Source organism: Chinchilla lanigera, unplaced genomic scaffold, assembly GCF_000276665.1.
Source record: "Chinchilla lanigera isolate Chin_1 unplaced genomic scaffold, ChiLan1.0 scaffold00003, whole genome shotgun sequence".
In the NCBI taxonomy this organism is placed as follows: Eukaryota; Metazoa; Chordata; class Mammalia; order Rodentia; family Chinchillidae; genus Chinchilla; species Chinchilla lanigera.
Window position 1 is genome coordinate 10174859 of NW_004955404.1, and position 25931 is coordinate 10200789.

The 25931-nt window shown below is 40.3% G+C and overlaps 1 long non-coding RNA gene across 2 annotated transcripts in view; it reads right to left on the reverse strand.

Annotated features, from left to right (window-relative positions):
• Window positions 1-25931, reverse strand: part of LOC106149157 — a 44132-nt gene that overhangs the window by 14450 nt on the left and 3751 nt on the right. Inside the window, exons 1-4 of one of the 2 annotated variants that reach the window (XR_001235140.1) lie at window positions 22196-22282; window positions 20577-20655; window positions 10253-10428; window positions 9748-9850 (exon numbers count right to left, since the gene is read on the reverse strand). This is a non-coding gene — a long non-coding RNA (uncharacterized LOC106149157). Of the gene's footprint in view, window positions 1-9747; window positions 9851-10252; window positions 10429-20576; window positions 20656-22195; window positions 22283-25931 lie in introns of those variants that run through there. The other variant, XR_001235142.1, reaches the window with a different exon arrangement.

A 25931-nucleotide genomic window follows, 5' to 3' on the forward strand; every position in this document is an offset into this window, starting at 1 on the left:
AAATTATCATTATTCACAAATGACATGACACTACATAGTAGACTCCCTAAAATTCTACCAGAAAAACTTCTAGATTTTACAACCAATTCAGTCCCAAAACTGAATACAAAGTCAACACTCAAAAATTAATAGCCTTCTTATGCACAAATAACAAATTCACTGAGAGAGAAATTAGGGAAATAAATTTTCATAATAGCATCAAAAAAATGAAATGCCTAGAAATCAATCTAACAAAAGAAGTAAAAGGCCACTACATTGATAACTATAGTACTCTTAAAAGGGAGATTGAAAAGGACATCAGAAAATAGAAAGATATCCTTTGCCATTCAGTAAGAAGTACCCACATAGTGAAAATGGCCATACTCCCCAAATTACAATACAGATTTAATGCAATTCCAAACAAAATATCATTAGCATACATCACAGAACTAGAGAAAACATTCTTAAAGTTCATTTGATGCCAGCAAAGACTTAATAGCAAAAACAATTCTGGGCAACAAAGGTAAGGGTTAGGGGGCATCTCAATCCCTGACTTGAAATTATACTACAAAATACTGTGATAAAAACAGCATGGTACTGGGGAAGAAAACAGACCTGAAGATCAATAGAACAGATGAGAAGATGCAGAAACAACTCCAAACATACTCACCACCTTTTCTTTGCCAAAGGGGCCAAACACATTCACTGAAAGAAAGATAGCCTCTTTAATAAATGGTGCTGGAAAAACTGGTTTCTTACATGCCAAATACTAAAATTGGACTGTGTCTATCACCATGCACTAAACTAAAATCAAAAAGGATCAAAGATCTAAATATTAAAGCAAAAACACTAAATCTACTGGAAGAGAAAACATATAAACTCTTGAAGACATAGGTGTAGGTAGAGACTTCATGAACAAAACTCCAGTTGCATGGAAATTACCACAAAGAATCAATAAATGGGATCTCATCTTATTAAAAACCTTTTGCACAGCAAAAGAAATTATCAACAGAGTGAAAAAATCCACAGAGCAGGAAAAAAAATCTTAGCCAGGTTTCCCCCAAAGAACAAATATTTAGAACATATAAAGAATTTTTTTAAAAAATCAGACCACTCAAATTGAAAGACCCAATCCAAAAAATGGGCATCTGAGATGAATAAACACTTCTCAGATGAAAAAGTTGTTGTAGTTTGGGGTTTTGCAAGAGGAACAATATAATATAGGACACATAGTTTATAAGATTATTTATAATAGTCACCCAAAGAATCATATACAAAAGAGAGGGCAGGAAATCTGTCCACACACTAAAGACCAAAGAATCCAGCTGAGGGCCTACATTCCACAGTAATGTACTGAATGAGTCCAGCTAAAGACCTTGAACCCATAACAATGCCCCCCACGAGTCCAACTGGCAGCCTAGAACCCATGACATTGTCTCATGCAAGCCTGTTTCACAGATCTGCACTTGGAAGGCCCAAAGGTCAGTGGTGGAAGCTAGAAAGCCTGTACCAGTGGGATGAAGGATCTCTGCTAGCTAGCTGAGGGATCTGCACTGGAGCCAGGAAGCAATGCTCAAAGTAAGAACCAGAGCTCCCCCAAAAAGTACCACAGCCATCCTCAGCAACAGTGAGGTTCCAAGCTCCCTCAAACATGAGAACAGCCAAGTTCCCATCAGGAAAGTCAACACAACAAGCTTCTCCGGGAGACTGAGCAGTGCACTATCTTCCCCTCTGGAGCTAGGAAGCAGTGCTCAAAGTGAGGACCAGAGCTCCTCCAAAGTGAACCATAGCTATTCTCAACAACAACGAGGTCCCGAGCTCTGATGACGAGAACAGCCAAGTTCATCAGGAAAGCCAGCATGACAAGGTCCTCCAGCAGAATAGCCCAAAAGAACCAGCAGCTCCCTAACAGCTTCCCAGCAGCTACTAACCACTCTAAACTTCTCCAGTTTTGCCTTTTATGCTGCTGGCAACAAAGCTCAGGTGGGCCTCCCACACTCCGCACCATACTGGTTCAATTCAGCTGGCTGTTACAAGTTGACTACCAGTTGTCAATCCACCACAGAAGTGCAAATGGCAAATAAATACATGGAAATATGTTCAGTATCACTGATCATTCAAGAGATGCAAATTACAACAATGCTGAGATTCCATCTCACTCTAGAAAGAATGGTTATTGTCAACAAATCAACCAATAAGAAATGTTGGCAGGACTATGGGAAAAAAAGGAATCCTCCACCACTATTGGTGGGAATGTAAACTGTGCAACCACTGTGGAAATCAGTGTGGAGTTTCCTCAAGAAACTAAAGCTAGAAGTCTCATTTGACCCAGCTATTCCCCTTCTTGGTATCTTCCCAAAAAAATTAAAAGCATCATACCACAGCGATATATGCATGCCCATGGAACAGCACAGTTTGTCATAGCTAAATCTTGGAAACAACCCAAATGCCCATCCAAGGAATGGATAAAAAAGATGTGTTTTTTATACAATGGAGTACTACTCAGACATAAAGGACAAACTTGAGACCTTTAGAGCTAAATGGGTGCACTGTGAGGACATGCTCTTAAATGAAATAAACTGGACACGTGTGTGTAAGTAAATACCAAATTGTCTCTCTGGTGTGAGAAACTGAAAGCATAAATAGAATGAAAATGTACAATAAATATTGTGAAATAGGAAGAAATTGTTCCAAAGGAAAGGGGACCTGGGGTGGGAGGAGAAAGGAAGGGAAAAATGAGAAAAAAAAAAAAAAAAAGCTTTGTAAATAAGGAGGGGAAGAGGGGTTGACAGAAGGGGAGGGGAATGGGGAAAAAGAACTAAGATAGGTCATGTGCAGGTACAAGTTCCCTCTGATGAATGTAATCATTCTGTGTATTTAAATTGCACCAATAAACTTAATAATTAAAAAAATCATTCTTTTCATGGTTTTGTCCTCATTTAACAATACAAGATTTTCTTGGGGATATACACAGAGAGCTGCTGACACAGTACAGCTTATCCTGTAACATGAGACACGTGTAAATTCACAAAGCAATAAACTCCAGGCACGGTACTAACAACAACCTCCAGCCTGCGATAGGACATTTAACTTGTGCTTAAATTAAAAGTGAGCGCCTCTGAGTGCTTCTCTGTTCTTAGTACAAAGGCTCATTATCTTAAACAAAATACAATCTCAGATAACGCTGATGAATATAGCTAAGCATTGTGTCTGCAAGAAAAATGATCTAAGCGATACATGGGTTACATTGTGGCTGTATTGTTCCGAATTCCCAGGTCTGACAGTTCTCCCACTCTCATTTCTGCAGTGTGATTAGTGTGTCTTAGGATCACGGAGGACAGATTAATTTTTTCAGCATACAGTGAACTCAGCCCTACTGTCAAATGCTGCTGTTTAACAGCTCGACCCTCCCAGCTCACGCTTTGTCGGCTCAAGGTGTTATCTCAAGGCAGTGGCGTGCCACTCAAGAACCTGCAAAACAGGGACTTAAAGCTCAGCTCTGTGGGACTCAATGTCACTGCGATGCAGAAATCTCTTCTTCCCCCGGTAAATTCTTCCTTGATGTTGAAGGGTTGAGGCTGAACATGATCAAACACCAATTAAGCCATAATGATCTCAGAATTATGTGAGACGATGACTTGGAAAGGTTGGTCTGCTCCCGACAGATAAATGGAGAAGAATGCAAGGGAAAGAAATATTAATTCAGGGGGAAATGTGTGCTTGCCGTGGGGCAGATCACACCTGCACACCCAATTCGCCCTTTTCCTTCCACACCAGCCCTTCTTTCTGGGTTCCCGATTTCTGCAAATGGCACCCCATCTCCCCACACACTGAGACTGAGGCCCTGGCATCAGCATGGGGCCTGCTTCTCTCCTGCCCCATGTGCCAAAACAGCCTCCCAAGTCCCCCGTGTGCCCTGGGCCCCAGCCTCCCGCAGCCACATGCCGCAAAATTATTTAAAACCTTTAGCACTCAGGATTATTAAAATAGCCTGCTAGTGGCACACTGCCTGTGTCTTGCTCCTACTGTCATTTGCATGGTAATCCCCTCAAACGTGGAGGTACGGAGGGTCCCTGCTCAGCTCAAGAAGGGCCAAGGAAGGGGTGCAAATGCACCAGCTCAGAGAATCCATTTCTGATCCCCATACACAGTCCTGCTCCCTCAGATGGGGCCCCCACAGGCCTGAGAAGAGGGTTCAGGTGCAGGTGACTGCAGAAGGTGCTAGACAGGGAAGGGGAAAGGCCAGAGATGGTGTGATTTCAAGCAGAGACCATGGCCGGGACAGCAGGGAGCAGTGGCCTAAGGGAGCAGGGAAGTACTGAGGTTTCTGTGACCCCAGGCAAGGCCATCGGCTAAGGCCAGGTGGAGCTGGGACAGGGAAGATGGGTTATGAACTCCAGGGGCCCTGGCCTCTGCCTGAGAAGGCAAAGCTGGCCCCAGGAAGTCTAGAGAGTCCTCAACCAGCCAGACACAGAGCTAACCAAGTGAAACATCAGAAGTTTGTATAGCAAGTGGACGGGGGCGGGGAGGCAAAGACAAGGGACCTGGAGGCTTTAGTGAAATTATGAGAGTGTCTGCCACACCTACTTTCCTATCTAGAGTCTTACTCCTGTCCCTAGGAAAGGCCACCCCTCATCTCCACTTGCCCAAACCCTGAGCATCTTCCAGAGCCAGGCTAAGAAAGTTTAGCAAGTCTTGTCTAACCACCAACCCCAATACACACTTACACACAGCAACAGAGATGGGGCTTTGCCAACATTGGTGCCTCAGTCGATCAGGCAAAGCCTTGTGCCCCAACCAGACCCAGAGCACCCCTGGGCCCAGGGCACACTGAGCCCACAGCACCCCTGGCCCCAGAGCATACTCGGGCTCACAGCATGCCTGGGCCCAGCCCTCGAAGATGGCGGGCATCTGAGGAAGAAGGAATATGGGCATCCCACAGGGTAGAGGGCCTAGTGACCTGGATCATAGTGAGCAAGCAGCACGGAGAGGTCCAGGGGGTTGGACACACAGGGCCTGGGCCTCTTCAGAGGCGACAGGATTCTAGCCCCTGCACTGGGTGTAGGGAAGTTCTCACAGCCTTCTCAGAGAGCAGGGCAGCTACATGATGCAGAAATAGAAACCTAAAACAGAAATAAAATTCCATGAATTGGAACCAACAGTGGACATGAAAGAAGAAGAGAGATGAAGCTGTCACACGGCAGATGGCCAGGATCACCCGAGGTACAAAGGCCCAGGTCGGGCTGGCAGAGCAGGTGGCCAGATACTAACTTCCACCACATGCAGGAAGAGGAAGCTGCTTCAACGCAAATGAAGCCTCTCAGAGATCAAAGAGGATGCTTTTGAGGTTCTTGAGACAAAATGTCAAAAGAGAGAATAGTACCTACTTGCTCACCGTCAGCATCATGACTCTCTACATTACAAGTTGGCAAATGAAATACTCAAATTCCCTGCCTCCCTCTCAACTAGACATGGTCATGGGATGTAAGGAGGCTGGCCACTGAAAAATAAGCAAATGTTCTTGCAAAGGCATCTCTTTACTCTTCCTGTTCTCCTTTTTTCTGCCTGAAATGCAAATAGTAGTAGCTGGTGGTGCAGCAGCCATTTTATGACCAGAGTATGAAAGCTACAAGCTCTAGGGTAGACAAGAAAGTTAAAAAAATCTGGTTGCTTCACGAAATCTTTGTGTTGATGATTTCTGTCACTGTACATTTAACTCCAACATCAGAAGTCTAACATTTGAGGCTCTTCACAGTTGTGAATTCTGGGCCACAATGTTCCGTGCTCCAATTAGAAGACAGGAAAACAGGAAGAGAGGAAAAGGATTCACCCACCTCTTGCCATTGGATTAAAAGATTCTTGAGAAATAGAATTTTTGTAAGTCATCTGTATACTTCCAGCACCTAATATTTTAAAATGCATGGGTGGGTAGATGGATGAGACTGTCAGAATCTGCACTGCAATGCCATTAGCAGCTACGTTCCTACTACATCAAAGACTGTGTTGCCAAAGATTAACCTTACAGACAGATGTAAAAACTAAGAATGTGCATTCGGTAATTTAGGTAGTTTTGAAATAAGGTTTAATATGGGTTTGTGAAATCATGATTCAACATCAGTTTCCTAAATCTTAGGACTGAGAGAGATCTTGGCCGGCTCCCTTTTATAGAATGAAAGAAGAAAGAAAATCCAGTTAGGTTACTGGCCCAAGATATAAATGACCTAGCCAAGGTTCAAACCTAGGCTTTCTGGCTCCCTGAAGTCCACTATACAATGTTTGATTTTTTAAAATGCAATAAGAGTTAAACATAGAATCACTGTATGATCCAGCTACTCTACTTCCAAGACCATACCCAAAAGAATTAAAGACCATCACGCAAACAGATATGTGTACACCGATGTTCACAGAGCTAAGAGGTAGAAATCATCCAAGCGTTCATCAAATCATGAACAGGCAGACAAAACATGGTGGATACAGACAGTGGAATATTATTCTGACTTAAAAGGAATGAGTGGTGATGCATACCGAAATATGGATGAACCTTGGAAACATCATGATAAGTGAAATAAACCAGACACAAAAGGAAAACAAATCATTCTGAAGTAGTCAGAATAGACAAGTTTCCTGGAGAGAAAAGCAGAGTGGAAGTTGCTAGGAGTGGGGGAGAGGGAGGAGGTAGTTAGTGTTTAACGGGCAGATAGTTCATGTTTAAGATGAAGACAAATGTCTGGAAACAGCAGTGATAGTTGTACAACACTGTGAATGCATTTAATGCCACTGACTTATTCACTTAAAAAATGGTAAAAGTTGCACAATTTATATCTCAGGACAAACAAAGTACAAGGACTGAAAATAAATAAATACTTCTAATAAATGGGAGGGAAGGTTCTGCCTAAGAATTTGATCTCACCCAAATTTAGGAAAGTAAAATTTAAAATTTCAACTTGCTCTTTGCTCTGAAGGTATATGTTCTCCTTAACACAATACTTTAAAGAGCAACTCAAGTACCAAAATATGCCTGCCTTCTGGTAGATGTTCAGTAACTATGCATTGATTTTTCTTTTTATTAAATGGAAGGCCCAGAGCCCTATGGGGTGAGAATGAAAAGTTAAATTGTTCTGTATAATTCAGAAACATGTCTTTTTAGTCTTGTCTTGGTAGTTTGAGGGGAAAAATTTTAGGGTTGGATGTTAAAATGGGGAAAAGAAGTGTAGCCAGTGATTTAAAGGGAATGAGGGTACATGCCTGTAATCTCAGCACTCTGGAAGGCTGAGGCAGGAGGATTGCAAGTTCAGGCCCAAACTGGGCAACTTAGAAACTTAGCAAGACCCTGTCTTAAAATAAAACATAAAAGGGCTGGTGATGTAGTTCAGTGTGAAGGGTTGGATTCAATCTCCAGTATCACAAGAAATAAATAAATAGAAGAGGGAGGATGCGGAAGAGAGAGAAAGGAAGAAAACGTGATCAGAAGGTGAAGTTTAGGAAGAATGTTGATGAGTGAGGGATTATCTGTGCTCAGATTTGGCCAAAGAACTTCCAGATGGAGATGTTTAAAACAGAGCTTGGGATCAGTACAGCTCATGCACGCCATGGGATCCCATATATCAGTGTGAGAACTCAGGAGTAGACTCCAAGAGCCAGCAAGACTCAAAGACATCCCCAGCACCAAACACACACACACACACACACACACACATACACACACACACACACACCCTGTCTTCCTTCCCTGGATTTTCCACTTTCACAGATCTAACCAACCAGTCTGAAAATGTTCAGAGAATTGTATCTATAAAGAACATGTATAGACTTTTTTCCTTGCCATTATTTCCTAAATAATTCAGGGTAAAAACTATTTACATAGCATTTGCATTACATTGGGTATTAGAAGAAATCTAGGGAAGATTTGAAGTGTACAGGCAGATGTGCATAGGTTATATGCAAATACCATGACATTTTATATAAGAGATTTAAGCGTTTGAGGATTTGAGAATTCACAGGGAGTTGGGCTGGAATCAATCCCCACAGATACTGCTGGGTCCCTGTGATAGGTGTGCATGTGTGTGCGTGTGTGTGTATGTGTGTGTGTGTGTGTGTGTGTGTGCATATCTAGCGTGGTTGTGCTCTGTGATATCTTGCACAATTGTGCTAATTTTCTTCTGATGAACTGCATAGTTCATAAAATTCTCGTGCCCAGAACATATTCATTGGATTTCCTGCATTTAGTCTACCATAATTTCTAATCACCATTATTTGTTACTGATTGAGAAATGGTCTATCCCTACTAATCACAGTACCAACAAAGTGGGTTTTGCATAGCTCACTTATAGCAGCTTTGTCTCTCTCTTCAGGTTTTATTCAAAAATCACGTCAGCATATTAAAAAACAGAGATCAATTGTCACTTTTGCAACATCAGTTAGCTCCAGCTAATAGTGACACAACAACTTCACAGTTTAGTGTTCCTTAAAATTACCTGAAAAGGTAATTCTTGTGCAAGTGCAGTCTCCTGGGCTCTATGCCTAAGAGATGCATACAATATTTTTAAAGTTCCAGGTAGCCCAGGAATTTGCATTTTAGCAATCTAAATCTTCATGTCTCTAGGATATAGGAAGTTGCCTATCCCTGGGCCATATTTGGAAAAATGTATGCTACAGAGACTATATTTTCAGCATAGCTTCCAGAGGTAATAGTTAGGAACACCACATTAAGGCTCTGGATATAGGATAGAAGATTGAAGAGGAGATGAAGCCCTATTAGAATAGACTCCTTCCAAAACCAGCCAATGTTGCAAACTCAGATGTTATGAGCTGAACTCTGTCCCCGAAAACTTCACATATAGAAGCCCTGACTCTCTGTACCTGAGATTATAACCCTGTTTAGAAATAGGGCCTTTAAAAAGTGATTAACTTAAAGTGAGGTCATTGGGCTGTCCCTTATCCAATCTCACTGGTGTCCTCATAAGAAAGGAAATTTGGACAATAAGAGATGCAGGGACCCAGGGAAATTGGTCCATGAAGACACAGTGAGAAGGCTGCTAGCTGCAAACCAAGGCAAGTGGGGCCCCAGAAGAAATCAAACTAAGACACCCTCACCCTTCTATTTTTCAATAGAAATAGAAATTTCTATTCTCCGGCACCATGCAGAAAAAAAGCATTTCTATTGTTTAATTCCCAGCCTGTGGAATCATACTATAGCAGCCCTGGCAGACTAACAGGAAGCTGCAGCTCCCCGTAACTGCTTCAAGGCTTGCTCCCTGTGTGCAGGTGTTTGAAATGTGACCCACTTAGGATACCAGAAATCAGGGCTGTGGCAGCCACTCATGTTCCCTCCCGGACAAATTGCAGTTTTGTAGGAGAGAGACACTGGAGAATGGAACACCGGCAACTGCGATAATACAGTTGTGTCCATTAATATCTGACCGCAGTCCTCCCCTCATGCGAACAAGCACATAGCAGAGATCCCAAGGCTTGGATGTGAGAAGCTGGCTCAGCTTGACTGAGTGAATTGCTCAGCAGTTACATATGGCAGGTTTAGTGGCTGATCTCATGGGAATCCATCCACTCTTCCATATGAGGTGCTGTCCAGTATCAAGCCCCATTAGAAGGTGGAGCTGATAGATTTATTAGAAGTTTTACTGCCAATATTAAGAGCTGCAACCCTTTTCTACTTATTTAGAAATATTCTGCTGCACTTGAGCCAAGTCTGACAACATTCTGGCAGGTATTGTAAAAGCAGTTGAAAGATGTTAGCTTAATTAGATTAATTACCTGTGATACTTGTCTAGACAATTGCTATATCCTTATTTCCCGTCTCTTTTCGGCTCTTTCCTGTCAGTGTGGGTGATGCTTCTGAGACCGCAGGACACTGAGACTGTGGAAGACAGGTGATTGCTGAGACCTTTTTTGTCACTCCGAAGACATTTGCCTGAGCCCCTTCCCCTCCTGCACACCACCATGCTCCTGAGACCAGCTGCAAGGGGGCCATGTCACCACTGGAAGAGAAATGGGCTTAGGAGAAGGCAAGGTGAATGAAGGACGGACAGTACAGATGTGTAGAGAAAAGGAGACAAGTTAGAAAAACGATGAATAGAAGAGAAAGAGATATTTAAAGATGTTATGAAAAATTCTGGAATTCTGTTCCCCCTAAAACACACTAAGTCTTAACCTCCAACACCTGTTCTTGTGGCTTAGCTCTAGATGTCCCCCAAGAGTCGCAAGCACTCATAGGTGGGGAGTTAGACAGATGACTGGATTATGGGGGTTCATAGCTGACCTGCTGTTAGGAGGTGGGGCCTGCTCAGGAGAGGTGGGCCCCTCGGGGCATGGCCTGGAAGTGTGTATCTCCAGTCCAGCTCTGTCCTTCCGTCTCTGTGTCCTGGTCTCCACAAGGGGAGCAGCTTTTCCTCCACAATGTCTTCTGCCATGCTGTCTTGCCTTGGAGCCAGGAGACTATGGAATAAAACATGAGCCAAAATAAACCCCTCCTTCTTGGAGCTGTTTGTGTTGGATATTGTGTGCCAGAGATGAGAAATTTACTAAAATACCTGCGGATGTGACTGTATGTAAAGACAGAGTCTTTGTAGGTAAAATCAGGTTAAGATGAAGTCATTAGGATGGGCAAGACCGGTGTCCTTATGAGTGGAGGAAGAGTTGGGCACAGACAGACACAGAGGAAATGTGTTATAAAGATGGAGGCAGAGGCTGGACTGATACTGCCAAAAAAACAAGGGATGCCAAAGGAAGCCCAAGGTGGGAGGAGGCAAGAGGATCCTGATAGATCTTCAGAGGAGGAATGGCCTCTCAACAGACTTCAAGCATCCAGGACTGAGAGAGAACAGGCTATCATCTTAAGACTTATAGTTTCTGGTCCTTTGTTACAGCAGCCTTAGCAAATGAGGAGAGAGTGTGAAGAGCAAATGGAAACTTCCTACTGGAAGTGAACCTTTATGCTTCTATGTAAGGCACTCAGGAAATATAGCTGAATTCATAAACTAGAATAATAAGTAGTGCTATGTCTGTGACATGCTGAAAACAAAGCAGTAGAGGAAATAAAGTGCAATCCAAAGTCATTTACCTTTTATTTTTGTCTGGTTGGCTAGCTCAGCGCCTTACAGAAAACAGGAGCTTACTCAATGTGTTGATGAACTGATTGATTGATTTCCATCATTAGCTAACATTTATTTATGGACTGGTTTGAACAGTCCCGCCGTGAAGTAATTTGTTGCCTGGAACTAGAACAGCTATTGATCTGAAAACAAAAACCAGGCATCTTATCATTGATGCTTTACCTCCTTCTAGGGTAGAAAGAAATGAGAGGAAACAGAAAAACAAGGAAAAAGGGAGACAGAGAAAAGGAGAAAGGAAAGAAAGGAAAGGGAAAAGAAGGGAAGGAAAGGATAAGTTGTTTTCACTGTGAATGTAGAAGTGCAGTTCATGCGTGGTTCCTGGGTAGAGAATCTCACACAGCACAAGTCTTTTTAGAGAGAGAATAGACTTTATGCGAAAGGTTACCTCAACCAGTTCATTCCTCATGACAACCTGAGTTAACAGTTTGCAGGGTAAAGAAAGACTTTTTTAAATTTTGTTTTAAAGGGAAAAGAACAGATACAAGATAACAAAAACAAAGACAAAAGGAAAACAGCACAAAAACAATAAAAGCAATACAGAATTTCAAACCAAGATAATAGGAAATTAACAATGATTGTTGTACTACATATTGTTATCTTCAAAGTAGTTGCTCAGATTACCAGATATAGGTATGCAAGATTGATCAAACAATTAAGAATTGACTGTTCCTTTCAATAAACCAATAGAAATTAGTAGCACAATTATCCTAGCGTCTTGTGTATATATATTTTTTCCTTCCTTCTTTCTTTTTCTTCTCTTTCCCTCATCTCAGTTGTTCTTTTCTTTTAAGAAGTTTCTTTCCCTTTTGTAGTATCTATTGTACCTTTCACATTTTATTTACTCTTTCAGGTTCTTGCACTAGGAAAACAATATGATGGTTACACATGTGGATCTGATTTATTTCACTCATGTGTATGGTCTCTAGCTGCATCCATTAAAAGCCTCAACCACTGTGGAAATCAGTGTGGAGTATCCCAAAAAAAACTAGGATTAGATGTCCCATTCAACCCAGCTATCCCTCTTCTGGGTATTTTTCCAGAAGAACTGAAAACATCACACCACAGTGATATATGTGCACCCATATTTATAGCAGAAATTTTTCAGAGCTCAATCTTGGAAACAACCCAAATGCCCATCAACTGAGGAGTGGATAAAAAAAAAAAAGATGTGGTATTTTTATACAATGGAGTATTACTAATCTGTAAAGAAAGATAAACTTGAGGCTTTTATTGAGAAATATATTTTTAAAGAGACCAGAGAGGATTTTTGCATCTATGTTCATTAGAGAGATTGGCCTGTAGTTCTTTTTTTGGTTGGGTCTTCCTCTGGTTTTGGTATGAGGGTAATACTTGCCTCCAGGATGCCTCCAGGAATGAGTTAGGGGAATTGCTTCCCTTTCAATTTCATTAAAGAATTTGAGAAGAATTAGCACTAAATCTTCTCCAAATTTCTTGTAGCATTCAGTTGTGAATCCATCAGGACCTGGGCTTTTCTTTGTTGGTAAGTTTTTAATTACATTTTCAATTTCATTGACTGATTATGGGTTATTCAGAATTTTTATATCTTCTTGATTCAGCTTTGGTAATTCATCTGTATCTAGGAATCTGTCTATTTCTTCTGTGTTTTCCGTCCTGTGAGAGTAAAGATTTTCCAAGTAGGTATTGAGGATCTTCTGCATTTCTATAGGACGTGTAGTGATTTCACCCTTTTCATTCCTTATTGCATGAATTTGAGTTTTTCTTTCCTTTTTTGGATAAGGTTGGCTGGAGGATAGACAAGGACAGCTGGCATAATTAATTGAGCTGCTGATGCCTATTGGTTTATTGAAAGGAACAGTTAATGCTTAAATTTTTCTTTTTCTGAACAATTTTGCATGATTATGTCTGGTAATCTGAACAGCTAATTTGAAGCCAACAATATGTAATATAACAACCATTGTTGAATCCCTACTATATTGATTAGTGAAACTCTGTATTGTTTCTAATTTTTTTATTGTTTTTTATTCTTTTGTGTTGTTTGATCAATCTTGCATTCTTATATCTGGCAATCTGAGCAACTTCATTGAAGATAATAATGTAATATGACAACCATTGTTAACTTCCTATCACCTTGTTTTGAAATTCTGCATCATTTTTTTTGTTTTTGTGTTATTTTGTTTTTGTCTTGGTTGTTGTTATTTTGTTTTCTTTTCTCTTTAAAATAAAAAAATAAAGAGAGAAGTGCAGCAGAAAAAAAAAGCAACCAGAGGATGAGTTTGTCTAGTTTGACTCCTGAAAGGAAGAGAAGCAAACAACTGAGGGAGGAGGATGAACGATGGGGAAAGGGTGGGTGAGGAGCCAGCAAGGGAGAGGGATGTTGGGTTGAGATGGAGATAAACTCAGTGGTTGGGAAGCTGCTTCAGTTATGTATTATTTCTATTAAATTTCACCATAGTTTGGTGACACACACTTGGGTATCTATCTCCTTTCCCCCACATGATGTGAGTTGGGTCTGAAGACCTCTAGGAGCTCAAGTGAAATCTCTTTAGCCAAATCCCAAGTCCATCAGCTATATTTCCTGTTTCCCATGTTATCATGGGCAGCAGGAACTGCAAACATCTGGCACTGACCTCCTCTGGAAAGTCCAAAATGGCTCCCTCTCATAGCTGGCAGTAGATGCTGGCCGCTGACCGCAAGCTCGATGGGTAGTGTCATCTAGTGCTTTTCAAGCTTGATGGCTGGGCTTCAAAGGGGACATCCCAAGGAGAAGTATTCTAGCAGAGAGGACTCAGAAGCTGCTGGTCCTCAAAGAAACTGACACTGATTAATTTCCATTGCATTCCATTAGGTAAGCAGCACCTGGCCAGTCCAGATTCAAAGGGAAGGAAAATAGCGTCCCTCTTCTGATGAGAATGAAGGAATTGTTTGCCATTTGTAATTAACCACAGGCAGCTGATGAAGCTTTCAAAAGATGGAAATCTTCTGTGCCTGTTTAAAATTATTTGCTTTGCTTCACTATAAACTTAGCTCCAGTGTTGTTCAGGTGTATGCGTTGTTTATTAGAACTCTGTGTGGGTGGAATATTTTTAAATCCGAATGAATACAGACATTTATCTCTGAGTTAATGTAGGGTAAAATAGAAACAGCAGGAGACTCAGAAAAACAGAGACAGAGAAGACTATGTGAATGCATGTCCCCAAAACAAAAGGTAGTATGTTCTCTAATATTAATAAATAAAGATATGATAGTGTGAGTGTAGGTTACAGAAATACCCATCATAAATAATAAACATGGAAATATTTAAAATAAAGTATCTTAGGGAACAGAACTGGGCACTGGGGTGGTAGAGAAGAGTAGTTAATTGAAACTTGGTAATGTTTTGCTTGAAACATTTTTAATAACAAAATTAAGCTATTCTTGTCTATCACGCTGGCAAAGATTACATATAGTAACAAAATCTGTTTGGGCCAGATATTAAGAAAGGGCTTTTAAGAAGCAGTACAAATGGGTACTTTCTAGAAATACTTTGCAAAATGCTTGCATAGTTTTATTCAGCAAGTCCACTTCAAAGAATTTACTTTGAGATGATAATTCCAAAACTGTGAGAAATATGTGGACAAAGATGTTCTGCATTGTTTATAATGTTGAAAAATCAATACTTAAATGGCCCTTGATAGGGGATTAAGTTAGTAATAGAATGGAAAATATCACTTCCAACAACTGTAAGTGATCTCTAGTTATATTTATTAAAATGAAAATATGACCATGACAGATTACTGAGTAATTACAGATTGCAGAACATCTATTATATAATACTGTACGTGTATACTTACATGTGTCTATATGTACTAATGCAGTCATCACTGAGAGGTAGAGTTGCTAGTGCTTTATTTTTCTTTTTTTAAACTAATTACTTTTGTGTGGAGATTCTTCACAAAACTAGGATTAGAAGTCCCACTTAACCCAGCTATTTCCCTTCTAAGTATTTTCCCAGAAGAATTAAAAACATCCTACCACTGTGATATATGTGCACCCGTGTGTACAGCAGCACAATTTGTCATAGCTAAATCTTGAAAACAACCCAAATGCCCATCAACTGAGGAATGGATAAAAAAAAAAAAAAGTGTTATTTTTATAAAATGGAGTATTACTTGGCTATGAAGAAGACAAAATCGAGGCTTTTGTGCATAAATGGATGCAACTAGAGACCATACTCATAAGTGAAATAAATCGGACCCACATGTGTAAACATCATATTGTCTCCCTAGTATAAGAACCTGAAAGAGTAAATAAGCCCAAAACATACAATATGAAAGGCAAAGAACTTGCTCAAAGGAAAGAACAACTGAGATGAGGGAAAGAAGAAAAAGAAAGATGGAAGGCAAAAAAATACATATATATACAGATATATATATATATACACCCTGTATCATTTTTAATGTTTTTGCTTTGTTTTGTTTTTGTCTGTGATGTTGGAATTTTGCTACTGTTCTTCTTTTTACTATTCTCTTTAAAATAAAAAAATTCAAAAACCTAATTACTTTTATTGGTACACTTTAGGTATATGTAATGATCACATTCATCATAGGGAATTTCTATACTTTTTCCCGATTCCCCTACTCTCCCTTTAACCCCCTTTCCCTCCTTATTTACAAAAGCTTTATTTCCTTTTTTTCCTTCTTTTCTCACCATTTTTTTCTTTTCCTTTCCTTCCTTTCCCCTCCCCTATGCCTAGGCCCCCTTCCCATTTGAATATTTTCTACCTATTTCACAATATCTTTTATACATTAGGCTCTTATTTACCCCTTTGGTTTCTCACACCAGAGAGACAATGCGATATTTACATATGTGTGTCTGATTTATTTCACTTAAGAGTATGTCCTCAAGGTGCATCCATTTACCTAAAAATGTCTCAAGTTTATCCTTCTTTATGGCACAATAGTACTCCACTGTATAAAAAAACAAACTTCTTTAGCCATTCATCAGTTGATTGGCATTTGGACTGTTTCCAAAATTTAGCCACTATAAACTGTGTTGTTATAAACATTGCTATTGTTAGCTCCCTTTTTACTCCCTCTGCATATATTGCTGTGGTATGATCACTTTGATACTTTCAGGAAGATACCAAGAAGAGGAATAGCTGGGTCAAATGGAACATCTAGTCCTTGTTTTTGGAAGAATCTCTCCACTGATTTCAACAGTGGTTACGCAGTCTACACTGTTGAGTTATTTAGAATCTTTACATCTTTTTTATTCAGCTTTTAACTCTTATGTTCCTAGGAAACTGTCCATTCAGCATTTTCCATCTTACTACTATGTAAGTATAAATGATTTTCAGGATTTCTGCAGGATCTGTTATTCATCCTTTTCATTCCTAATTGCATGAATTTGAGTATTTTCTTTCCTTTTTGATAAAATTTAGCTGTGTGTGTCAATTTTATTTAATCTTTCAGAGAATCAACTCTTCAATTCATTGATTCTGTGTATTGTTTTCTTATTCACCATTGCATTAATTTCTGCTCTAAACTTAATAATTTCCTCTCTGCTAAGAACTTCTGGCTTGACTTGCTCTTCTTCTTGAAGCTCGGATTCAACATTAAGTTCTTTATTTGAGCTCACTCTGTTTTCCTACTATGGGTGTTCACCGCTACAAGTATCCCCTGTAGGACTGCTTTCACTATGTCCCATAAGGTCTGGTATATTGTATTGGTGTTATCATTGAATTGTAGAAACTATCTTCTTTCATTTCACCAGTGACCCACTGGTTGTTCAGGAGGGTGTTAATTTCCATGTATTTATGAATTTCTTGTGTTTTCTTTTGCCATTGATTTCCAAATTCATTACACTAAGGTCAGATAATATGAATGGGATAATTTCAACTCTTTTGTATTTACATAAGCATATTATGTTTGTGAGCTAGTATGTAAATTATTTTGGAGACTGTCCCCTGTGCAGCTGAAAAAAAATGTATATTCTGATGTGGGGTGGAGCACTCTGTAGGCATCTACTAAGTCCATTCATTCAGAGATTTGGTTCAGTTCTAATATTTCATTGTTGATTTTTTTGTCTAGTTCACCTACTTATTTATGACAGTGGGGTACTAACGTTCCCCATTACATGATATTTGATTTTTCATGTTTGTTAATATTTGTTTTATGTAGTTGGTTGTATTGGTATTTACTGCATATACATTTATGATTTTTATCTCTTCCTCTTGGATTGTTCCCTTTATAAGGATATGGTGATCTTCTTTGTTTCTCTTAATCAGTCTTGGTTTTAAATCCACTTTGTCTGCAAGTAGAATAGCTACCTCTGCTTTTTTCTGGGTTCCTGTTGTGTGGAGTATTGTTTTCCATCCTTTGACTTTCAGTCTATGAATTTCTTCTTGAATTAAATATATTTCTTGTATGCAGCATATTGCTGGATCTTACTTCTTGATCCATTCTGCCAGTCTATTTCTTTTGATTGATGAATTGAGACCATTAACATTGATGGTTATAACTGATATGTACTGACTTGTCCTTGTCATGTTATTTTTCTGTTGTTGGCTCCCTTTTTCCTCCCTCTGTTGAATGGTTTCCCTTACCTGGTGGATTCAGTTCTGTTGGGGTTCATTCTCTTTCTAGAATATCCTTCAGAATATTCTGGAATACTGGTTTGGTGTTCATGAATTTCCTCAGATGTTCTATGTCATGGAAGTATCGTATTTCTCTACCAGTTTTGAAAGATTGTTTTGTGGCGTTCATTAACCTGAGATGGTGGTTGTTTTCTTTTAGGGCTTCAAATACTTCACTCGAAGCTCTCCTTGACTTGAGGGTTTGTGTTGAGAAGTCTGCCATGATTCTGATGGGCTTTCTGCTACAGGTGATTTGTTTTTTTTTTTCTCTAACAGCTTTTAATATTCTGTTCATGTGTTGAATTTCTGGAGTCTTGACTGTTATATGCCTTGCTGTAGATTTTTTCATCATGGGTAATTAAAGTTTTATATGCCTCATTATCTATATGTCAAATTCTTTTTCCCTGCTTGGGAAGTTTTCTGCCATGACACTAGGCATGTCTTTTATTATGGTCATCATTGCTGTAGTTATCTGAGAAATTATTTCTGATTTGATTTTTTCTAGAGTCTCTGTCTTCTGCTTAGTTACTCCTCTTGTTACCACTTCAAAGAGTCCAGATGGGTAGATTTTGGATTGTTCCACCTTTTGCCCCCTGGGTTTGCCTTTGAGCTAGATGTCTGGGGTTGCATATTTTTAAATGTCTTTTCATTTTGTATTTTTTTAGTTTACTTACTGGGTTGATGTTTGTAAATTGCCTATGGTGAGAAGCTTTATTGCTAATATTTGGAACTTTTAGGAAATGATTACTTCTCAGAGGTGTCTTCCAGGTGCAGCTGGCTTGTGGGTTTTGAATCTATTGCAAGAGCCTGCCTCTTCAATTTATTGAGGATGAGAAGTTGTGCCTACTCAGCCCAGCTGCTGGTTCTTTGGTACTGGCCTACAGTATTTTTTAGACCCTTAGGCAATCTCAGTCTTGGTATACCAGGAATAACAACTGGTTAGAAAAATTATGTCACTTTGGTTAAAGTGATACAATAAGCAGTAACAGTAGCATCAAACACAGCTTAGAAAATGACTAAGAGAGATAACTATTAATTGCCATCATTAACCATATGAACTACATTTGTGGTTATATAACAAAATCTGAAATGAACCAGAAAATTGTATGCAGTAAATAAACCATCAATATGGCAATTTTACCCTCAGGGGAAAAAATTTAAAAGAGGTTAGGGTAAAAAATAGAGAAACAGAAGAAAAGGAAGACATTAGATGTAAGACTGGAGGATAAAGGAGGATCACATACACTTTGGGAAACTGGTGCAGAAGACAGGAGAAAAAAAAAAGAAGTAAACAAAAGCAAGAACAGAACAACAAAAAACCCTAGAAATTATGTTTACATTCCTAGAAAAACAAGAACAAATAATAAAGAAAAAAATAAACCAAAAAAAAGAGAGGGGGGAAAAATAAAGAAAAAAAAAGAAAACAAAATGTGTCCACTACAAGTTGTGTCACTGCTGCCACTGGCATACAGAGGGAAGAGACAGAGTTCAGATCTGTGTCAGTCAATCCCAGCAACGCAGCTTTGGCTGCATGTGGGGTAGAGGATGATCCCAACCAGCCTGCACCCCTATTTCCACTGACGTTCAGGCTGGCCTCAGGCCGTGAAGCTGAAACCAGACCCGCCCAGCCTGCTGCAGTCCCACTGCCCACTGCAGATTTGAACTCAACTGGGAGCCACTAAGTGGAGCAGTGCTGCTCAAACTCAGTCGGCCTCTCTTTAAGATGGCCCCTATCCAACCCCTGCTCTTGAGGGAGGTCCAAACTGGACAGCTCACCATCCACCACAGTCCACTGCATCCACTGCAGTCTGCTGCATGCACTGCTTTGTTCCACTGGCGCCCTTCTCCATGAAGGCCTCTGGGGTCACCAGTGGTCACCATGCATCTCTAGTTTCAAGCCACCCCTCAAACAAAGTGAGTCTGGACTCAAGGAGAAAGAGCCACCTGCCTCTTCCTTCTTCACTGAAGATTCTCTTTTTGCTCTCCCCATGGGCCTCAGTTCTCACGTCAGGTCCTGGGGATCCACTTTCCTCCTTCTTCTCTTCCTCAAGTTGCTGCATTCCACTATTTGGACACCAAATCTCGGAAAGGCTCTTTCTTGCTGCTCATCACTCCGCCATCTTCCCAGAAGTCTTCTTTATTTTTCTTTTTCATTTAAATATGTTATGATGGCACTTGACTATATAAAATTTCTACAGTTTGGATGTGGAATGTCCCCACAAGGCCCATGTGGGCTGCTCCTCATGGGGGCACCACTGGGAGGCGGTAGAACCTTTAACATACAGACCTTAACACAAGGTCTCTGAGGAGATGTCCTTGAAGTGCATATAGAACGTGAGCCTCTTCCTTTTTCTGTCTTTCACTTCCTGGCCATGATGTGAATGGCTCTGTTACACCACACACCACACACTCCTACTACAATATACCAAAGCCTGATCAAGGCCTACAAAGTAATAAATCCTATTGCAGACTAGAACACCCAAAACTATGAACCAAAATAAATCTTATCTCTTGATAAGCTGACTACCTCAGGTAATTTGTTACAGCAGAGAAAAACAGACTATACAAAAGCTAATTCTGAAGGTAGCTACCAAAACAGCAACAACAGCATTTACATTGATTTAAGATTAAACCTCAGACTTTTGTGTATCAACTACTCAGGAAGGATGAAAATATCTTAGCACATTAAGAGAATGAAACATAGCATACTGTGGAAATGCCAAAAGAAAACAAACAACTTATAGGCTCATCTCTTCAGAATGAATTATTCTAAACAATTATCTTAAATGCTTTTCAAGAAATAATAATAATATGATTATAAACAGATTGTAGCCAGAGTTTTCATAGCAAGAAAACAAAAAAGAAGATTCACTTACCACCAGGTGACTCACAGCAGGAGAAATCAGGCAAAAATGTGGCTGAATGCCTTGTAACCATTGAAGTCATTTTATCAGCCTGGAAGACAACAAAGGTGGCATTCCTTTTATTTTCCTAATTTATTACTTGACCCCTACCACTTCTATCTATCAGAAATCCCATAATATCCTTGAAAGCTTCTGTACATTTGATATCTCAGTGCCAGGAACTCAATGTGCAACTGCTTAGCCCCAAAGAAGCCTGCAGAGGAAAACCCAAGTTATGCAGATGGGACCCAGCACCAGCCTTCTGAGGCCACCATACCCAGTGGATGCCCATCTAGCAGTCATGGTTTCCTGGCCTCAGACACAGTCATGCCCCACAGCTGAACCTTGAAGTTATAGCACCTTAGTTTAACCACACATAGGTGCAGACACTTTTCCTAGCATGACACTCTGCCAGAACAGCTGGACTTGGGGAGACCACAAATATATAAGGCTTGTACTGAGCCTGCATTCACAAGCCCAGACCTCCTGCAGCCACATACATAAATAGATCCATAGATAGATAGATTCATAGCTATATAGCTACATAAATAGATACATGGACAGATACATAAAGACCTACTGTATATTTCAATAGTCAATTTTCCTTCCCTGAAACAAAATACCAGACACTCCATCCTTGTAACTTAAAGGAGGGGAGGTTTAATGTGGCTCACGGTCTGAGGCATTCAGTCCATGTTCCATACTCCAAGGCAGAAACACTATGGTCGAAGGGCATAACAGTGCAAAGCTTCTCACTTTATGGCATCCAGAAAGGAAAGAGACAGGGAGGAGCCACGGAGGGAAGTACATGCTCCAAAGGCACAACCCCATTGACAAACTGTTCAGCCCCACCTTCTAACAGCATGTTTAGCTATGAATTCATCAGTGGATCAATCTACTGATGAGTATAGCACCCCCATAATCCAATAACTCCTAAAAGCCCACCTCTGAACACACAAATCTTTGGGGTCATACTAGATATAAACCCTGACATACACAGAGGTGATAATTGCATGGATTCCTAGATCTATAAATGCATACATACTCACTTAAGTGCTAGGTGACCTTTACCATCAGTAGACTTCAGATGGGTTAAAACCATCTCAAGGAATGAGAAAGAGTCTGGCAACATGATATCTCAGTAGGGAAAGAGTGTGAAGTGAGTCTCAATCCCTTCCCTCTCAAAGTTACTCACTTTCTAATTCAATAGCTACCTGTACTAACCAAGATTTGTGAAACAAAGTCTAGCCCCAAAAGCTCCTATTAAATTGACACAAAATTTTCCCTAGGGTACTATGTCCTAACTCACTTAATATTTGTATTAAGAAGAGTTGTTGAAATGATGTCTTTCCTCCCCAGCTCCCCAGAATCCACACTGCTGTGGATTCTGCTGCAGAGACTGCTGCAGAGACAAACCTACATAACTGCTTGTCATTTCTCTTTATAAAATCCTAAATTCTCCCCAACAGGACATCCAGTTAAGAAGCCTTCACTTAAACAGAAAAGGTGCTGGAAGGAAAGCTTCCTACATAACTTAAAATTCTCTCCTTTCTCCTGAATATGCACTAAGACCAACTTCCCTGAGTCCCCACCTTAGTAATTCCAACCACATGTTACACTCTGAGATGGTTCATGAAAATTATTTCTTCCCAAGAAGTGACAGCAATGAGACACCTTTCCTGGCCATTAAGTCTTCTATGTCACCACGTTCAAGCATTCTGACTTATTCCTTGCTTTATGCAGTATGTCTTTCCTTTGTGTTACATCATCAAGTATAAAGCAAGCTCCAGCCAGATAACTAACATGAGCATCAGTGGAAAGAGAGGAAATGACTGGAAAGCAAATGACTGCTTGAGGCAAGAAAACTATTTAAAACTTGACAATAATACCAAAAACTATGTGGTATTATTTTTCTGTTTCACTGCCTGTACCGATTTGAACAGTATCTTCTCTTCCAAAGGTTGATGTTCTCCCCAGAACCTTCAGATGCGATCTTATCTGGAAGAAGAGTTTTTAGGTCAGTGCTGCAGTACACATCTGTAATCCCAGCCACTTAGGAGGCTAAGCCAGGAGGATTGTGAGTTCAAGGCCAGCCTGGGCAACTTAGCAAGATTCTCTCTCAACAAACTAACAAACATGGGGTCTATAGTGGTTTCACCTATGACTCTGGCAGCCTTGTTTAAGCCATTGCTGATGTGCAAACATTCCCAAAAGGCTCTCTGTTTAAGAGGCTTAAGAAGGGACAAAATGATTAATTGCTGGAGAGTTAAGATTTTTTCTCTGTTGGAATGACTATAATGAACTCAGAGTGTGGGAATTCAAAGTCACACAGTATCAACAGTAGACCAATAAGAGAAGAGATTTGGACCATTTAAATATTTTTTCTAACTAATATAATAACCAAAGGAGAGCAGAAACCAGTTCATCTTATCAGGGCTTTATGTTTCCTATTGGTGGTTCTCTTTTATGACAGAAAAGGTGAATCAATATAATTTTGGAGTTGTCATGAAAAGTCTACAGGATTAAAAGTGACAAACTTTGAGGAGGGCAGCCTGCTTTAGAAACAATCTGTAATTTTTTTTTCTTTGTGAGATATAGAGCAGCAACAGTCCAGAAAGAAGTCACAGCTCAAGGTTTCTGGGCACAAAGAATGTCTGGAGATACGCCAGGACTCCTGAGCCCCTCCTGTACCGTGGGCACTGACTCCAACCTGGCCTGAAGAATATCCTCTTAGCATAGGTGTTCCAGCACCTAAGCAGATCCGCCACTAAGCCATGAGGGTAAAATTCAAGTCTCCGCCTTGATGGTCAGAGGCTGTACTCAATCCTCCACAGACCCGAGTTCCTTATCGCCCAGAGTGGGGGTCCAGCCAGTAAAGTATCCTCCCAATGCTGATTTTCTAAAAACAACTGTTTCACTGGTTGGTACAAACAGTCTTAGCCTATGTTTTTGGGGTGAGCCGAGGTTCATAGGATCTGTGGGCACATAGCAAAAGAATGCAAAGTTTCCACAAATGGCAGCCTCCTCCCGTATGTCACAGCATGAGTAAGCATGTGGTTATATCTACTACAATCGCCACCCAGGTAAGGCCCTATGCTGCCTGTTTCTCCCTAACTGTCCTCAGAGAAGGAGGGGTGTGCATATGCAATTAGATGAGGCCATGCTGGAACAATGGGCCCTAAATCCAATGACTGCATCTTTATAAAAGGGAAAGACATAGAAACCAACAAAGATATGGAGAGGAACTCCATGTGGTAACAGAAGCAAAGGTTACAGAATACCCAGGAGGGTCAAAACTACAAGAAGCTAAGGAGTCAAGGAGCTTATTCTCTTTCTAAGTTTCCAGGAGGAAGCTGATCTTGCCAACACCTTGATTTTAGACTTTTATCCTCTTGAGAGAATAAATGTCTGCTATTGTAAATAACCCAGCTTGTGGTGATCTGATACTGCAGCTCTAAGCCGCTAATACTCTAGGACATTGTTTAATAGGTTCACCCAAGTGTTAAAAGGGGTTTTTTTTTAAGCAGACTTTTTTCTGCTATTTTAGATAAGTGCCCAGTTTCTATGGAGTTCTGTATTAATTTGTGAACCTTGTCCAGGAGAGAAGTAAATAATTTCTTTCTAGTACAAACGAAAACCCCAAAGGTTGCAAATTTATTGCCCTGCAGGACCTTAATCACTTTTGTTTCAAACTCAGCAAACATGAGTGTCTTTTCTAGTAGAAATCATTCTTACTCCTCTAACATTCATTTGAATTTGTTCTACCTCTTTACTGTTCCTTCATCAGAAAGTTGAATAAAATCTTGACACTTCATTCTATATATGTATAGAAGTTGTGTTTTTAACTTTTTAAAAATTATACACCCAGAATCTTCAAAGTCTGGTCGCCCCTAAGAGATAGTCTGAGTCTATGTCCCTGTGCATGGAGGAAAGTCATTTCCTCAAATATCTTTTCTTGGTGCAGTGTGACAGCTTGTGCAGCCGGCATTTGATGGGGAACTGTGACCATGAATTGTGACTGAACTTGACTGAATTGAGATGCCTAGCAGATTAGTGAAGCACACTCCTAGGTATGTCTGTGGGGGGTCTCCAGAGATTATTGGCATCCAGGTCAGTGAACTGAGGGGGAAGACCCGCCCTGATTGTGGATGCACCGTCCAATAGGATTGCAGCCCAGAAGAAGCTAATTTGAAAAGCTCCATTCTGCGTCAGTGGACAGCAAACTCCAGCTTAGTCAGCCTTTCAATGTGAACTCACACCAGAGACTCTCCAGGAACTTGCTGGCCTTTGGTCTTGGACTAGGGCAGCATCCTTGTTTCTTGCTATTCTGAGACTCTCAGCTTCTGAGGTTGAACAGCTGCTTGGTCTTCTTATTCTCCAGCATGCAAACAGCCATTTCCAACTCTGATCCTGTAAGCCTATGTAAAGAGTTCCCTTTCACAACTGTATTTATATATGCACTTCTATCTCTATTTTTGTTTCTGCATCTATTGATTCTTTTCCTGTAGAGCACCCTGACCAATACAGGAACCCATGATTGTTCTCAAGGCAACATGTTCTGTTGCTAGATGTTTATTGTTAGAAAGTTATTTCTCAAACTAGTACAAATCCTCTTCCAACTCTTGCCTCCTAGTTTGAATTATGCTTTCTGGAGCAGCACAGAATCTGGCTGGCAGCACTTAGGATATTCAATATCAACTCCTCCTTAATAATTTCACTCCCAGCTTAATAGCCTTAGATCCCCATTCCACATTTATTTTGTAATCTTATTGAATTTGAAGTTGAATTAAATTCAACCACCCCTTGTTTTTGAGCTTTTCCTGTGTTAGGTACTATGGGAATAGAAAGGAAATCTGGTACCATCTGAACCAAAGAGAAAACACAATACTTATAAATAATCTCTACACAAACCATTGGCAGGTGGGAAAGTCTCACAACAACTTCATAGGAGCTATCGAGGACCCAAGGGAGGACACAATTCATCCCACCAAAAGGTCCTGAAAAGAAGTGGGAGGTCTCCAGAGGTCAAGGTATGAGAGACACCCAGGCAAAGGTGAAAAGAAATTTGAACAAATAAACCCAAGAGGAAATTGTCAGACACTCACAAAGTACTAGAGCACCCTTCACATTCCAGGACAGCTACAAAAATATAAGTATACCTAGAAAAAAAAGTGTATGGTAATCATGGAAACAGAGGCTGTTCCTCAAAATGTGGGCAGGTAGACGGTCTACCCAAAGACCATAACATTTCAACTAAAATGAATATGTCAGTATTTACTCAGGTCAAGCCAAAGAAAAGGGAGAATATTGGGAAGATTTGGGGCAGGA